The 19,165-nt window shown below is 38.6% G+C and overlaps 1 long non-coding RNA gene across 1 annotated transcript; it reads right to left on the bottom strand.

Moving 5' to 3' along the window:
- Positions 1 to 9,866: 9,866 nt before the first annotated feature.
- LOC139709510 (uncharacterized) lies at positions 9,867 to 11,453 on the bottom strand. The gene is made up of 3 exons (XR_011709403.1): positions 11,400 to 11,453; positions 10,459 to 10,589; positions 9,867 to 9,948 (listed from the first exon to the last, which is right to left on the bottom strand). It is a non-coding gene; the product is annotated as an uncharacterized lncRNA (long non-coding RNA).
- Positions 11,454 to 19,165: the final 7,712 nt, after the last annotated feature.

Raw genomic sequence — 19,165 nt, 5'->3', positions numbered from 1 at the left:
GCCGACGGACGAGTACCATCATTTCGTCTCCAAGATGTCCTGATGTTGGCAATTATATATTCATACTGTTCTATTTCACCTACTGGGCAGAAATGCCCTGTAAGGATTATGGGATCGAAAAAAAAAATCACATTACACAGAAAAATGATTGTTATATCACTAGAAAAGGCTTTCAAAAATCTTTCGAATTGTGTCACAAACCAAAATGTCATGTTATAGGACCCTTCTGATTGGTAGGCGATGAGTAATGACCATGGTTATTTAAAATAATATATAATATAATACATATAATCTTATATACACTTGTATCATATAATGCGGCACATAAGACACAGTAAAAAACTGCTTGAAGAAGTAAAGCATATAGAAATCTTGAGCTCTGAGTGGTCAGTACATGACGTGACCAGGTTTTTGGAGTTTTGAAAAATTGTTACATTCAAGACCTGCACAAGCGTGGTTAAAAGGCATTGACCATCATTGTGTATGCAGAACAGTGATAAAGTCAGTACCATTCTCTGAAATTGAGAATGTGTATATTTTGAAATTAAGCAAGGGAGAATTTTCTATGACAGTATTACCTTATTTAGGGCCTTAATTGCAAACGTGACACCTTCAGACTCAGATACTGCAAAACCATAGGCCTACATTCATTGTTCTAGTAATATGCTGATAAATAAAGCTCAAAATGCCTCCATGGCTGAAATGCTAACACCTCTGAAACTGGGTATAAAGATGGCAGACTTCATAACAGCAAATCATATGCATCTCACCTCCAGCGCCAATGTGTTAGGATGTTTCAACCAAAATAATGTTATACAATGTCATTGTATACCTGATATTGACAGTAGCCTATTAGCCTACATCTGGTATACAATGCCATTTTGTACGTGATGTAACCTATGTCCTATACCTGATATAGCCTTTTAACCCTTTCTCTGTCAGTGAGTCAAATATGCACATATTTCACATATTTCATTTAGTTCATTTATTTCAACCTCATTTTCTTTCAACAAAATATAAAAAACCTATAGACATGAAATGAATATGACACACAGAAGGTTAAACTACCATTTACACGTATGGAGAAGACGTATGATTATACATCTGAAGAACCTCGGAAGGTGGTCCTATAATTAGGCCTACCCCTAGCATCTGACGGGGAAAAAAATCATCGCACTTGCACGCACTTACAACATGCGACAGAGTAGGGACACCGCACGTGAGCAGCACGTGTTATTTTACAGCCTCCGCAACAGAACGTGGCAATCGCACGCAGATTGTAAGTTGTAAGCACGTACAACTCACTTACCACTTGCACAACGTACGATGCACGTAACCCCTCATGGCCAGGCGTGGCGTGCGGGCCACGTACTTACAACCTGCGCAACCGTGCGAGTGTCGTGCGTTGACGTACTTCCTCCCTGCGCTCGTCACTTCCTCCCCACGTTTTTAGAAAAAACGTGAATGCCGTGGCATCCGCCAAGAACGTAAGGTTCGTACAAATGCCTTATGAGCAGGCGTTCTTACGATCAACTCTTCGAGTTTGTAAGCCGTGGTCACAACTCGCCGTACTTGCAAGTGCGTGCTGTCTACTTACAAAAACGTGGGCAAAATGTGGGGATCCGTACGTAGTAAGTACCGCCTCCGCACGAATTTTCGAGCACGCAGACACGCCGTAGCACTTTTAGGACCCGAGGAACTTTCGCTGCGTTCGGGCTACGGATTCACCCTAAGTGCGGGCAACATACGAGCACTCTACAGCGAACGTGCGTACAACGCACTGACTCCGTGTGTTTTTTTTTTAATTTTCCCACCGTCACTTGCTGGGCTGACGGCACACGTAGCACGTACGTGTTGAGCACGTAATAAGTGCGCAGCCCGTGCTTATTCGACACTTCCTGAGTTCAACTGTTCGATAGAGCACGCAGACCGTACCGAACTTGCCGAATAAGCACCTGCTCCGCACTTAAAGGTACTAGCCCACATTTGCAAACCTGCAGCAATTGGTCTCATAGTTAGCATGGAGTTTGGGTATGATTGCAGTAACACCTGTGCAAAATTTCGTTCCAATTAGTCCATTACTTTCATAAAAATAAATGAAAATGCACCGTATGCATGCGTATAACGCTCGCTAGCTCCGGTCCACGTACGTACAACTTGCATGCGATACATGTGGAAGTTACATGTACGTACTAGTAGCTAGCCCCGGAGACCGCGCCGCAAGGCGCGGTCCTGGCGGCTACCTCGCAGCTGAGCGGGAGCAAAAATCACTGCCACATTCACGGCGACTTCACAAATAAAGCACGTACGGCTAAATTTCTATCATAAACACAGTGACAATTAATACATTACCTTTTCGACTTGGTTTTTCTCACCCATTTATCTAGAAACTGCAAATTTTTCTACATTTTTTTAGGAGTAACAAGCGGCCTGCCCTAGTGCAACAGTGGAGAGACTTGCTGCTATATCCATTAGTACGCATTACGCATGCTCTCAATGCACAGAACTGCATGCATGCTGTGCGCCTGTGCAAGTGATTGTGAGTTTCAGTGAGCATCGGTGAGCTGAAGATATTCGCGTTATAAGACAGCATTTTCTGCATCATAAGCAATGAAATGCATCAAACAGTCGCCGAAATTAATCATTTAGGTTTAATCGACCCATGTAAGTATTCCTAGCAGTTTTTGTTGAAAAATTAAGGAAATATAGCGCCGAAACGGCACCCGTTTTGTACAACTCCTCGATCTGAATGCGAAAACGGCACAGCCCCAACGCTGCACGTTGGGGCTGGTCGCAGTATACGTAGCTAGCCCGCGCTCGTAATTCGATTTTGGGTCGGGTTGACCCGGTTTGAAAATTGATTTTAAAACGATGATTTTCTCTCTTTTATCGAATGGTATAGATAAAGAGCAACAGGTGAGGTATGTTACTGTTATAACTTGTACTTGAAGTCATATTGCACCTGTTTTATGCAGTTTTGATTTTCGTGGGTTTGCAAATGTGGGCTAGTACCTTTAAAACGCAAGTTGTGCGCAGTGATCTCTGCAAGGTACACGAACCGAGCCGACGGACGAGTATCATCATTTTCGTCTCCAAGATGTCATGATGATGGCAATTATATATTCATACTGTTCTATTTCACCTACCGGGCAGAAATTCCCTGTAAGGATTATAGGATCGAAAAAATCGCATACACAGTAAAATGATTGTTATGTCATTTGAAAGGGCTTTCAAAACTCTTTCGAATTGTGTCACAAACCAAAATGATTACGTTATTGGACCCTTCTGCCTGGTAGGCGATTAGTAATATATATATATATATATATATATATATATATATATAATATATATATATATATGTATACATATATACACACACTTGTATAGGCCTACACTTGTACCATATTTTGTGGCACATAAGACAAAGTAAAAAACTTCTTGAAGAAGCAAAACATATAGAAATCTTGAGCTCTGAATGGTCAATGCATGAAGTGACAAGATTTTAGGAGTTTTGAAAAAAAATACATTTAAAGGGGGAGTCTTTTAATTCGGACATTGGGGCTATATAGAAGGTATTTGAGCTCACTAACACGATTCTGGCGTTTTTATCCACCAAAAATTGCTCAGTAACAAGAAATCGCTCAAAATGTTCACTGATTTGGGAACGCCCCCCAAAATTGGCAGCTGATTGGCTTATGCGATTTGACGTATGAGGGGGTAGACCCCGCGAAGCCACCGAGTTCGTCTAATGCGTTGGCAATGTAAAATGAGTGAAACTTTATCTATTTTTAAATCAAGATTTAACCAGTTCTGACAATCTTTGCGTCCCAAAAGTGATTTGAATATGTTGTTTAGACATTTTAGTAGAGGCCCAGTGACGCCACTGACTTTTTTTTTGAACACTTTACCCATGATAATTGCCTTTTTGGATCCGGTTTACGTTTGGAAAAAAACTAGATATTTTCTGCGAGAGAAAAAGACAAGTAGACGTACAGACAGCCGCTTTACTGCTGACCGTACATTGTGACTCTGTGTGTGTGCATGGATGATAACAAATTTCAACTGGAGACTGGATGGCACTCTAATTTTTACGATAACAGCATACCTTGCTAGCTTCGCGGATCGCGTTGCATTAGCTTTATACACGGTAAACAAGCTGGTAGCAGTACGTGGTCAACAAGACAGTGTTCTCAATATGGATTCAGACCTGGATTCGCCTTTCTGGCTGCTACCCCCACCGAGATGATGAAGGCGAAGGTAAAGCAGCCCCTCGTCAGCTCCAGCTCCAGCCCCAGGCAACCCTAAATCTAATCTGTATTGAGTTCATCCCGCCCGTAGCCGTACCGTTCTGGAGTATATGAACCCGACTCTTCACCTCCCGCCCCCGGGGCAGTGGCCCGTGAGGATGCTGCTCGAGGAACAAGGTGATGGCAACGAGCCCGCGACGAGGTTGGGACTTGAGAGATAATAATTGGTAACTATCATTAGTATCAAGTACACTGAGAGTCTAGATAGTTCACTCTAACGTTAGGCTTAACGTTAATTCTTACAGAATGCAGGTCGATTGGGGTCGGAAAAATCAAAACAGAATTTTGTTTACAATACAACATGAACGTGAAACTGGAGTGGAAGAGGGACGTCGGTAAACGACGGTATGAATTGAAAGGCTATGCACTGAGCTGGCGAGGCAGATGTCATACTTGAGCTCTCATATCTCTCGATCTCATTCATAATGTCACAAGGACAAACTGATTTTTCAGATCCCGATTTTTTTTCCGCATTTAACAGTATTTTACTTGAGTCCTGGTATAAACTTTTGATGTAATTCATAGTACTGTACCTGTGTACGCATGTACCCGGTATATAAGGAGGTCATTTCTCTGGCCCCAAGGACCTTCCTATCATGAGGTAATCGACTGGTAAATTCCAACCAAGTTTGTTTCCACTAGGCCCTCCTACTACAGTTTCACATGTAAATTGCCGATCACGAGACAAGTTATGAAAGGATAAGTGAAAAACTGCTGTTTGCAATAAGGTACAAGTGTTTGCCGGCCATACCATAACTGCAATTTCACTTACCGTATGTGGCTAGGCTCAGCAGTGGTTTGAAGAGTCTGGTATAAGTGGTAACCTCTCTGGCAGTAGGGGTTCCTACAGGCCTAGTCATGAACGATATTTTGTTCACACTTGCCTAGAACTCAAACAATGATTTCACTAATGACTAATAGGCCTATAGTCTAAATCTCATTGTGTGACAGTGCAGTACTACTTCAAAACACCAACTAATAAACACAAAGAAGGAAATAGGAATGTGTTGTTCGTTATGTTTCTTCTTTTTTTTTCATTTTTTCTTTGTTTTCAGGTGCCTCTGTCGCAGCTGTGTTCCCACATGACCACTGCCAGGGAATCCATTTGCTGCAAAGAGACAGAGCACATAATGGACAAGATTGAGAATTACGTTACAACGAAAGACATTTCGATGCTCCAATACGCTGTATTATAGCACATCCAGGTTTCTCAACTTTGGGCCTCGATGAATGGGTGAAAGAAACTGGAAGCTACCAGGACACCCAACAGTAGGCCTATGGAGAAGGTGCTTGAACAAATGCTGCAGATAACAAGTGAGTTTGTTAGGCACATTTAATTCCCTATTTTATTTTCCAAATGTTGCAATAAAAATTAGGCTTTTTTCATATCCCTGATAATTTCCTAATGAATTTTATGGTGTCATTATACGATTCTACATATGAAAGATCCATTCACATTGTGTAATTTTATTCCTGTTCTCACGATTTCTAGAGTAACACTTATGTAATATATTATCAAATTTTAGTCCCTTTGCATTCCATTGCATTCCATTTCATTTCATTTTTGTTTCAATTTCAGGCAGTCAATACATGTTTTTATACATGTATTTTATCCTGCCATCATACAGTCGTCCCCAAAATAATGACTACCATACCCCATGGGTCCCATTTACATTGTCTAATTTAAATCCTATTCTCAAGATAAATTCCTAGATGAACACATGATGTCATATAATAGGAATTTCAAATTTTACTCCTTTTGCATTCCATTTTGTTTCACTTTTGTTTCAATATCAGGCGATCAAGACATGTTGCATACCGGTAACTGGTGAGATGATGCTGGACATTTCTGGGCCAAAATGTGAGAGTCCTACTGCCATCTTCTGCTGTTAGAAAAATCTGATAAACTCATCCATCAGAAATAGTGACAGGCTTTCATTTTGCATAGGTTGTAATAAGACTGTATATGCAGCACTGATATTGGGTGTAGAATGTGACAACTTGTCACATTGCGATCTGCTTAACGGGAATGTGGTCACAGTGTAGAAATGCATCAGATAAGTTTGTACATTGCGAAATGTCACATGTATACTTTGTCAGACACCTTGTCCATTACCGGTATGTTGGGTATACTGATGATATGCAGCGTCCAACACCAACTCATCAAGGCACACAGCTGAGAAACATGCTGTTGGACTTCAGCCTCTCTGTACAAATGATCTACAGTACATTGTATTTTATCGTAATTTATTGATGCATGTTCAGTGGAACCTCAATATTATAAGCAGTGATATAACAAACTGTAGTTATAACAAGATCTTGATATACAGGAGTGATATCTCTGGTCCCATAATGTACCTCATTATAACAAGATTCGACTGTATGTCAAATGCACTCTTGTCTCAATTCTTACTCTTACTATGCTCCCCCTCTCTCTTTTGTAATGTAGACCTACTGCATGTTTTAGCAATTGGAAAATGACACTTTCACAACCATACAACTGAAGGTAATTTTGATTGTGTAGAATTGACATGTTGAACAGCTATGTTGTCAATCATGGTCACAAAAAAACAAATAACGATCTAATACAATTAAGATGCTGTAGCCTTTCCGGCAATAGCTTCACAGCCTCTATTTAGAGAACAGGACCAAGTCTAGTTACGAACTCATTGAACTGGAATGTAGCTGGCTCATATAGTAGTATTCTGTCATGAACCAGTATTCATTTGTCAAACATTCCTTCCAGCTGATTACACCAATTATATTTTGTAAGCAAATGGAAAAAAAAAAGTGTGTCGTGTTTTCTATATGTAGTTGTAGCGGTTGTAGTAATACAGTACATGCAGTATAAATTCATCCTTATTAACAAAAAAAAGATTAGCTTCATACAGACACATGAAAATGCACAAACATACACATATGCACACACCCTCAGTACACTCATGCATATCAGATACAAACACGCACAAACACACACCAACATCAGACACGCATAGGATGAATATATCATTGATATATTTGCCCTATGTTTGTCTGATGTTCCCCCTCATGGAATGGATAGAAATATTCCCCTCATAGATATATGTACAGGTAAGATTTGTATGGCATTGTACATATGTATGCGATTTGCATGTTGGTGGGAGTGTTCAAGTGATGCCTGTTTGAAGGTGTTTGTGGGTATGTGTGTAGTATGGCAAAGGGTGTGTGTGTGTGTGTGTTGATGTGTGTATAGATAGGATACCAAAGAAAATTAGTAAAAGGGAGTGAGGAAAAGCAGGGGAGGGGTATTGTACTTACAGGAGTGAGATTGTAAAACCCTACCAGTGTGTTATCTCCATATCCTAATGTTGGAACAAAATGGGATTTATTCCACTGGATCAATGGCAGCTGGTCAGTCAAGCACGCATGAGTGACATCCACATTTGACATCAAATCATTCCGGAAGAGTTACCTTTTCCACATACATACTGTATATTTCATATCAATATTATGAGACATTCTCATGTAACATTGAATCAAAAGCTTTGTGATTTCTTCTTCACTATACAGAAATCTCTACAGAACTCAAATTTAGGATAAAAATAGTATACATGTATGTATTGCAAGTGTACATATATACAAAACAATTCAGGTGAGTGATGTTATTCAATCTTTCACACATTTAAAAATGTGTACAAATGTGTGAATGTATGTGAGCATATGTGCATGTGGGTGTTTGCTTGTGTGCACATTTTCAGAAGTACCTATCTGCATGAATAATTATGAATGTCTGAGTCTGAGTGACCTAGCAATTGTTCTTTCATAAGACCCCTGACACCATATTCATAAAAAAAAACAATGCTTAACTTTTAATGCTTGACTTCAATGATTATGTATGGAGAACTACATGTATAATAGAAATCAACAGAATAATTCCCCAACTACACTTAGCATCGCATTATGAATTCGGATTCTCCCTGTGGATGCATTCCAGGTCTCGGAACTTGAGTAACTGGGCCTAAGTCTGCTTAAACACAGATGAAGATTATGTAAAATGCTAATGCTTAGAACACATCTTGTTCTCCTTTTTCATAAATCTGTGAATCATATACCAAGAGTAAATTATTGCATTTCTTCTCAAAACTACATGTATATACATTTTTTTTCAATCCCTTTTGAGTGTGTTGTGTTCTATAATGCATGCACATCTGATTCTAAATTATCTTGTCAAAAATATCAATATTTGATCATAAGAGTGATGAGCTCTAATCTATAACAGCAAACATGCTATGATAAAACCATAGTAAGGGACAGCATTCATGTAGAAATCTTCTAAACTTACCATTTTAATACAACACTAAATATCTCTACAGAATAGTGTTAAGAATGCAAGCTCATCTGTCCATAAATATGGTCATTTATGCTTTAAATATCAACAAAAGAATACACAGTTTTCCTTTTGTATCCACATGACTCCTGTATTGCAAATGAATTATGATTTTGCTATTAAAAGGACAATATTCAATTGGCAAAGAAGTGGTCTTTGAAACACTATATCAAGTTGGCATCATATTGTTTGTGATGAAATGCTACATACATGTTATACAGACGGAATACAACAGTAACCAAGGTGATCTTATCTTGTCTTTAGATGATCACTCATGAATAGAGCGCATAAGAATGCTGGGTATGCATAACAAAATTTTGAGTGTTTGTATCCAACATCTGACAGAAGAACAGATGAAAAAATCATTCCACAAAAAATTTGTATCATATTGTACATAATATGAACTTCAATCTCAATTGCAAGGATTCCTGAAACCATCACATCATTTGTCAGGTGCAAATTGTCTCCTGTGATATTCAATAACTTCCTCCCTTGGATGACACACGATGGCACTCACAAGGGGAGGCGTTGAAGGCTGGCAGGATGCAGGAGTTTTGTCATCGTACTCCACAACAGCAGAAAGGACATCAACATGTGCTGTAGAAAATTCAACAGAAAGAAACAAAGGGACACACAAAATAGATGGAATTAAGATGTTTGCATTGGTTATTAGCAACAAAGTCCTTGAGGTGTCATGAACAGAAACCACCATTTTGATAATGACATTAAAAAAATCTTTGCAAATTCATATCAAAATTGGGGTTTGTCCTCCTCAATGCAAAGACTTGATTTGAGAATGCAAAAGTAGCCATTGGTCATGGAATGTGGAGTGTTGGTCTTCGGGAATGGAAAACTGACTGCCTCCCTTCTATGACTTCTGATTAGTGAAACAGGCATAAGACCTGCCCCTCCACCCCCCCCTAAAAAAAAGAGAAAATGTATATCTTGACCTTTTAAAATTGATCATTTTATGTGTACTCAGTGGTCAAGAAAGCCATGCTTCTACAAAGACAAACAAATAATAAAATGTGTAGTTGAAAAATTGTGCCATTCTAATATTTTTCTCTTCATTGTAATTGGTCTTGTAACGTGAATTCATTTTCTTCCAATATTGCATAAAATATCTACACCATTCTTTACGAACCTTCACACTAGAAGACCCAGCCTTGTATTTTGGCTTCACAATCTGGTAGAGCAGATCACCTGTTGCACCTCGAGCTTGCCTCCGGTCTGGATTTGTGTTGTACACTGTAATGCAATGCTGCCAGCTGAACCCTGTAATTAGTAATAGCATAGAGAGGATTGAATAAAAAAAAAATGTCTATGTAGGCCTGTAAGAACATGGTTAACTAGATGCATGTAGGAACTCTTGGGAGAAACAAATACTGTTAATCACAAATAATAACTGCCATTAGTACTTCCCCACATTCAACATTGTAACCAGGGCAAGTGAAATTGTAATGACGACAACTGAAAATAAACGACTGCAGAAAGTTCCTTGTCTGATTGGAAAGTGACATTTTTTTGTACATGTAAACTATGAAATCACATTACATTAGTCAACTAATATGGGAAACATTTTGGGACCTTTTAAAATTGATCATTTTATGTGTACTCAGTGGTCAAGAAAGCCATGCTTCTACAAAGACAAACAAATAATAAAAATAATGTGTAGTTGACAAATTGTGCCATTCTAATATTTTTCTCTTCATTGTAATTGGTCTTGTAACGTGAATTCATTTTCTTCCAATATTGCATAAAATATCTACGCCATTCTTTACGAACCTTCACACTAGAAGACCCAGCCTTGTATTTCGGCTTCACAATCTGGTAGAGCAGATCACCTGTTGCACCTCGAGCTTGCCTCCGGTCTGGATTTGTGTTGTACACTGTAATGCAATGCTGCCAGCTGAACCCTGTGGCTGTAATTAGTAATAGCCTAGAGAGGATTGAATAAAAAAAAATGTCTATGTAGGCCTGTAAGAACATGGTTAACTAGATGCATGTAGGAACTCTTGGGAGAAACAAATACTGTTAATCACAAGTAATAACTGCCATGAGTACTTCCCCACATTCAACATTGTAACCAGGGCAAGTGAAATTGTAATGACGACAACTGAAAATAAACGACTGCAGAAAGTTCGTTGTCTGATTGGAAAGTGACTTTTTTTTTGTACATGTAAACTATGAAATCACATTACATTAGTCAACTAATATATGGGAAACATTTTGGGGCAAGGAAAAAAAAAAGGATATTGAAGATTTCACTTGCCTAATGACAAATGGGGAAGTGAAGACAAACAATAATGCCCAGTCCTAGATCAATTCAATCTAATAATTTGTTTTGGAACATACCATCCAACCATTCGGTTACTACGTACAACTCTTTAGAGCTTTATTGGGGAAGCAAGGCAGTCCCACTCGAAACGCCAGACAGAGCTTATCAACCTATCTAAACCGTGAAACTGTTAGTAAATAATATGATACTAGTAGAATATTAGCAATAGGCCGAGGCCATAACCAGACGCCGTGCGAACCCCGTCCCGATTTATACAGCAACTGGGCTGTGTATAGATCTAGTTACGATACTCATACGATAGCTAGAGAGTCGTCTATACAGAACATACCCGACTCTATAGATCTAGAGATTTAGAGTCTCTGTATACATTGGTCTCGTGTTTCTATCTCGACTCTATAGAGTCGTCTAGACGCTATACAGAACATACCCGCTTTCTCTCCAGCTTCAGAACTGCTGTGCCGATCCGCTTTGTTTTTCAGCTACTCTCTGACGATGGGATTGGCTTCCAGTTCCCAGCTTGATGACAGGGATAGCTATGGGCTGCAGGATCCTCTTTTTGGGCACAAATCCTAGCCGAGTATACAGCCCCTCCTCTACAAGTTTACGTGTACTTGGCTCCACTCCTCCAAGCGATCACTGCATACGAGGCTGTACAACTTGACGAATATAACGTTAGAAGAACCATTCATTGCATGCATCCCACTGCACTGCACTGCTGGGCTCGCTTCAGCAAATGAAATGAGTCTCAAAACCCAATTCTTTCGAATGGCGTCATCTTTAGCCTAGGGAAGTTGTGCAGACTTACACCCATCTTTTGTGTCTTTGCTGCGGTGACGACACACCTCCACGGCATTTTCTTGAAATATGTTCTCTAACTTTCCTACAAATACACAAGACTCACTGCACTGTGAAGTACGGTATACGGCGAGACAGTCGGCACTATGAATACCCCCTCGTACGTCAAAGTGTCACCTGACAAGGCACGTGACCGGTCCTTGCTTTTTCTGGGGGCGTTCCCGACTACCCGAAAAATGAGCGATTTACGCGATTTCAACTGAGTTTTTTGAAGTTCACAGATCTCGTTGAAGAAAAGCATATGCGATTTCAAATAGTATTGACACAGTATTTTCATATGATCATGCATTATAAAGTTAAAAGACTGCCCCTTTAAGATCTGCACAAGCGTGAATTAAAGGTATTGATCATCATTGTATATGCAGAACAGTGATAAAGTCAGTATCATTCTCTGAAATTGAGAATGTGTATATTTTGAAATTAAGCAAGGAAGAATTTTCTATGACAGTATTACCTTATATAATTGCAAACGTGACACCTTTAGTCTCAGATGAAACTGCAAACCCATAGGCCTACATTCATTGTTCTATTAATATGCTGATAAATCTAGCTAAAAATGCCTCCATGTCTGAAATGCCACCACCTCTGAAACTGGGTATAAAGATGGCAGACTTCATAACAGCAAATCATACGCATCTCACCTCAAGTGCCAATGTGTTAGGATTTTTTAATTCAAATAGTGTTATACAATGTCATTGTATACCTGATATTGACATTAGCCTATTAGCCTACATCAGGTATACAATGCCATTCTATACGTGATGTAACCTAGGTCCTATACATAGAGCTGTACAGCTCTATGGTCCTTTACCTGATATAGCCTATTAACCCTTTCTCTGTCAATGAGTCAAATATGCACACATTTCACATATTTCACTTAGTTTACTTATTTCAATCTCATTTCTTTCAACAGAATATGTAAAAACCTATAGACATAAAATGAATATGACACGCAGAAGGTTAAACTGCCATATACATCTATGGAGAGGAAGTATGATTATACATCTGAAGAACCTTGGAAGGTGGTCCTATAATTAGGCCTACCCCTATTAGTAGCATCTGACGGGGAGAAAAATAAAATCATCGCACTTGCACGCACTTATAACATGCGACAGAGTAGGGATACCTTACGTGAGCAGCACGTGTGATTACAGCCTCCGCAAGAGAACGTAGCAATCTCACGCAGATAGTACGTTGTAAGCACGTACAACTCACTTACCACGTGCACAACGTACGATGCACGTAGCCCCTCATGGCCAGGCGTGGCGTGCGGGCCACGTACTTACATCCTGCGCAACCGTGCGAGTGTCGTGCGTTGACGTACTTCCTCCCTGCGCTAGTCACTTCCTCCCCACGTTTTTAGAAAAAAACGTGAACGCCGTGGCCTCCGTCAAGAACGTACGGACGAAAAGCACGCACGGCGAGTGGTGACCAGGGCTTAAGGGGTTCATAAGGGACTCGTAAGGCATAGGAACACAATTTGTGCAACTGTGAGAATACTCGCTGTACGCATCTTCATCTTATCTCTGCAAGATTTGGTATAGCAAGACAGCGTGAAACAGATAAAGAGATAGAAAGTGTGAGAAAAAAAAAAAGAGAAAGAGGGGGAAATGAAATCGTCGCCAAATCATGGTTCCTCTATTGGCAGGAACTGTGCAAGTCACACTGACCTCCACTAGTGTGGTCACTACTAGGACCTGTGTCCAACGTCCCAAGTGACCCTTGTCCTCTTCGCCAATCTGCATTGTTCGACAGGACACACCAGCGTCTTTTTTTTTTAAGAACCCCACAAAATATGCAAAAAAAGAAATCGTAAAATCGTCTTACGAATGACTTGAGAGTGCCATGAGTTGCAAGTACGACCATCTTACGACAAAAAGAATTCCTAAGGTGTGCCATAAGCCTGACGAAAGAATAACTCAATTCGAATTCTAGGGCCATTGTATACTTGAAAATCATATCGTTTCTCCAAAAGGCCTTAAAGTTGTTCTTTGGAATTAAACAGCGTTCGTACGAAATTCGTAAGAAGGCCGTAAGAATCTGTGCCCCATCTACAAATCTCTACAAACTCCAGAATTCTTACGAACAGTGACATTCGTGCGAACCTGTGTGACCGTAGCGTAACTGACATGACGTGAAGAACCAGATCGTGAAAACAAATATGTATATTTATTTAAGTTTACAAAATATGGATGGTTCGTTACTTGGCTAAATTTCAAACCATTTAAAGGCATAATCACATTTGTGACCATGCATCGCAAAACAAACAAATAGTCGCACCCCTTGATTTTACCTGATGATCATAAAACACAAATGGAAAAGTGGATTTCCAGCAGTTTTTTTTTTTCAACCTTTTTTTTTTGGGGGGGGGTATATAGAGTATTGTTATCAAGTATTTTCTTTTTTAGATGCCCCTTTTCATTTTTCGCAATTCCTTCCCACACTCTTCACTTTCAACTGTAATAACTTTTGAAAAGGTAGTGCTACTGCTTTGAAAGTTGACATTTATTATGGACAGAATACAGAGGTTAACAGAACGTGCTTAATTTCACCAAAATCTGATAATCCCTTCACTGCTGTTGCTACAGTGCTTAACATCATGTTGTTGATGTTTGTTTGTTTGTTTGTTTGTTTGTTTGTTTGTTTGTTTGTTTTTGTCCCATTCATGGCAGAGGTAGCACGGCTTCGTGAAGATTAAGTGCTTGAATAGACCCTGTACTTCAGAGGCTCTTTTCTCAGTTCAAACTTTTCCAGAGTGTGGGCTTTCTTGCCAATATTTATAAAGGTTAGGAGAATCCATTTGAATTGAGTTATACATCATTTCAAAGCTTAGAGTCTGCTCTTTTAGAACTTAAATAAGTTAATTAAAAATTCATGTCTAGCGACTCTATGTTTGTTCACATTTGCAGACGGAACAAAATCCCAGCATTAGTGCTTTAAAATAGTTCTCAAATGTGAGGTAGGGATAGAAACTACCATTGTAAAAATTGGTAAAATCGATATTGAATATTGCTAAATGTACAAAATGTGAAAATAGCAATTATGAAAAGGTTTCCAGACTATGTCCGTTTACAGTTACAATTTATTGAGAAGAACACAAAATCTTTTCCTATATATTAGGCTTTATCGCAAAAGTTTTGGATGATATGACGTTCTATGGAACAACAGACCTACACATATGCATTAATTGTCATATCTTGAAAAAGAAAAATAAATCACTGTTCCCAAAGGCAAACAAGTCCTTTAAATGAAAGAGATGCATCAATAACGACAAAAAAAGAACACTTCATAACAGTGATTTAAGACATTTTCAGAATTTAGTTATGTTCTTGACGTCGCTTTGACCTAGCTAAGCTATCAGATTGGAAATTAATCGGCAATGATTAAACTAATTGCGAATTCATGAAAACAAAGTTGCACTTACCGTTTCCATTTTGACCACAAAATATAGTAGCAGTCAATGCCAAAAGGAAAAAGAGGTCGTATCTTCTGTCCATCGCTGGTAGGTAAAGACTGAGATAATTCATCAAGAATAAGTTGAATACGGCTTTGGATTCTAATGTCCTAAAATACTATCAAGCAATCACCATAAGCATAGTATAAGAATGACGATAGTGAAATACACCGCAAGTACTAAACCCTTCAGAGACAAAATGGATTCTCTTTTAAGGAGTGCTTGGAAGTAAAACTGGCGCTCATACACGTGACGTAGCCGTTTGCTTCATAAGTCGTTAAACCTTTCATATTTTCAGATTATGTATCATAGCATATAACATTTTGTTGGCACTGTCTGTTCGTAGGAGACATAGTCCAATGTGCAATGAGGTGTAAACATGTCTGCTTGCTCTCATCGTGTTTGGCAATGATCTCTTACAACACGTATAAATTCTTTTTTGACCCCTTTTTGCTGCTTTCTTTTCCCTCGGCTAAAGGTCGACCTGGAAGACTGTGGTAGTGTTATCTGTACAATAATTGGAGAGTATGTGGACGTTAAATCAGTGCATTGCCGAGCATCCATTGTAGTTTTGATTAATAAAGTGTCAGTTGAAAACTCCAAAACAGACGAGCCACTTTCATATTTATGAATGATGTATCATTTTCCTTGTACTATATATATATGTTGTCTTTTATATCTGTATGTATGTTTATGACGGAAATAAAACAAACAAACAAACAAACAAACAAAAGACCGTGTTTCTAGCGTATGCCCGATTCCCGTTATGAAAACGATTGACCTTGGGTATGCATGCGATAGGTGGGCGTCACAAGTTCGACAAGCACGAGTGATATCGTCCACGAGTTATACGGCTTTAATACTAGTCATATATTTACAGTCCACAAACTTGACTATAGGCCCACGAGCTATACAATGCACAAGCTAGCTAGACACTACGGAAATGAAGACTACGAGTTACACACTAGGAAAATAAAAACCCAAATATCGAACAATGTTTTCAGGCAAAAAAAAAAAAAAACCCACGAGCTGGACAATTACATCTTAGAGTTTTAGGTATAGCGTCTATCTCTTGGGTCAGTTTTCTTGGTATCTAGCTTGTGGGGTGTATGAGTCTAAGGATGTATGACTTGTGAGGTTTTTTTTTATGTTTAGCTCAACTGCCGTTTGGATGTAGGTGTAAGCAACTCTCGGGATGACCCTCTTGGGAGGACTCCAGTGCATGAACACCTACTCTCTCCCACACACACACCCACACCCACACGCACACAAACATGTTCTTTTTAAACATGTATATGAGTATATGAATATAAGAACGACCCAAGTCCATGGAAGACCATTTCGAGTAAACTAAACAAAACTTCATATCTTTTTTGTTTGTCCAATAATATTCTATTTAACTGTGATGGGATGGCAACATTGTATATACAAATTAGAACATATATTATTATGACAATTAACATTAACATTAATTGTGGAGAGGCCATTTTGTGTGATGGACTTGGGTCGTTCTTTGATTCGTATGGACTTGAGTCGTTCTTTGATTCATATACATGATATTCTGCTATAGAAATGAGAGAAGGACGAGAGAGGGCACTATAATATGAATGTAAGAATGACCCAAGTCCTTCATTCTTACATTCATATAAGATTTAACTGATTTATTTCAGGCACTTCCGGGGGTAATTAGGATTTTATCATTTATACACAAGATGAGTCCATGCATAAGCTACAATTTCCCATGTCAAACTGAATTTGGCCAAAAATTGGACTTGGGTCGTTCTTATATTCATATACTCATATATATATTATATGATTTTTTTTCTTGAATATATCATGACAATACATTGAATTTTAATACATACAGTCATCACAAAATAATGAAGTGTTGTGACATTGGATACTTTACATTGTTGTCTTGTCGATATTGCATGAAGGAAGGAAAACTCATTTATGGACATCAAAGTTTGTCTGTCTACATTGCATCTTAAAGCAAGCGCTTAATTCGAAAGACTTTTTTATTTGTGCGTGTAAATGTGGTTTGTTTTCAAAAACATCTAGATTGAACAATAAGATTGCTACTTGCGAAAAAAAAGTGATTTTTTGATAAATCGTGTGTAAAGTATGAAAAGTTATGAACAATTCATTCCAGTAAGATGACGCTGCATGATTGATATGAAATTTATTATACATAATATTTACAGAAACACGTTTGTAATTGAGCTTCCAAAAGGTGTAAGGAATGATAAAATTATTCCCTGACTGGGTCTGTAGTGTCACATAATCTATACGATGTAGGAGTGTCCCCTAAGCATAAGTTTGCAATACGATAAGAAATGCACGAAAATAAGTTCTTGGTATTTGCATTGACGCGATGAACATACATTATTCATACACTTAGGACTTTGAGCTTAAAATCACAGAGATAGACGAACCTTATCAATTACACGTTGTACAAACAGGTGCACTTTTTAACCTTTGTTCTCAATCAGAGCCTTAGATAAGAGCCGTGTCAGTGGTCACATGAATCCACGATTGTCTTTATTATAGATAATCTACTTCACTTATTGCTTAAAGGGATCGTATAGTTTTGGTTGAGACCTAATTTCAGGTTTCTAAAATTTGTTGGTGAGATAAGGAGAAACCTCTTATGAAATATGAAAGAGCATGTAATTCTACAAAGAATTCAACATTTATTTGATGAAAATTGGTTTTGAAATGGCTGAGATATCCCCAAAAGAGCGATTCTACTAAAGTGTGGGACCCACACTTTTATATTACGATTGCTTTGTTTTACTTTGTTTTCGGATGTTTCAGTCATTCCAAACCCGATTTTATCAAGTAAACTTTGAATTCCTCTTAGAATGGTATGCTCTGTACTATGTCATAAGTGTTTTCTTGGTATCTCGCAAGAAGTTAAAAGCCCAATTCTCATCTCCACCAATACTGCACTATTCCTTTAATTATACTAACTTACATTGAATTAATGTCTAATTGTGGCAGAAAGTGTATACATGAGGAAAGTACAGAATTTCTGGAATTTCCATAAAACAATAACACCAGTCGCAATTGCATGTCGAAATTTACCGTTAGAGCAGGTAACGAAATGTGAATTATCAGTGAAAACCCGTGGACCCTACCAGGCAGAGCCCCCCTTTTTTTTCTCTCTCTCTCTCTCTTTAAATTTAGTCACATCCATTTGAGTCTATGTCAGGTTTGGTGCACGTAAAGAGATACTATAAATATCAATCGCACTCTCTCCTAAACCACAGTTGAGAACAAATTATTCCTATCGTTATCTCTCCTTCTCCCTCTATCCCTCTCGTATCTCTACTCCATATCTCTTCCGTATAAATTGATACTTACTTTGAGAATCGATAACTCCCACAACGTTACTTTCTTTTCCATAAATCTGCAATTTAAATGGAGAAATCTAAAATGTGTATGTATATTTTTGGACAGTTAGAGAAACTATTGTGTGAATAAGCCAGTTCGGAGTTAGCTCATGGGCACATTGGTCCGAATGACCTTTCTTTTTTCTCAGTCGGTTAAGGGGCTCTTCACTCGTTTTCAGAGCGACATAATGCATAAGCTTTACGCAACGATTTATGGCATTCATCAATCAATACCGAAGACGAAGCTCAGTGATATTTTGTAGCGATATCGTGTTTTTTTCTCTTTTTCATCTTTGTTTAAATGTTGTTTTGGTTCTTGTGTTGTTTCTTTCAAATCCTTAAACTGTAAGTAGACATCACAGATTGTCCATAAGATGGTGTGTTAGTATTAAGTACGTGACACGAGGGTTTTGTGTTCGGTAATGCGGACGGTGAAACCGCGCAAAACTGTTCAGTCTATTCGTTGTATAGGGTTCCTACATACAGTGT

Source organism: Diadema antillarum, unplaced genomic scaffold (assembly GCF_040938485.1).
Source record: "Diadema antillarum isolate AM-2024a unplaced genomic scaffold, OU_Dant_1.0 seq00001441_RagTag, whole genome shotgun sequence".
NCBI classification, from domain to species: Eukaryota; Metazoa; Echinodermata; class Echinoidea; order Diadematoida; family Diadematidae; genus Diadema; species Diadema antillarum.
Note: the sequence above shows the minus strand (reverse complement) of the source record. Positions and strands in the feature narration are given on the sequence as shown.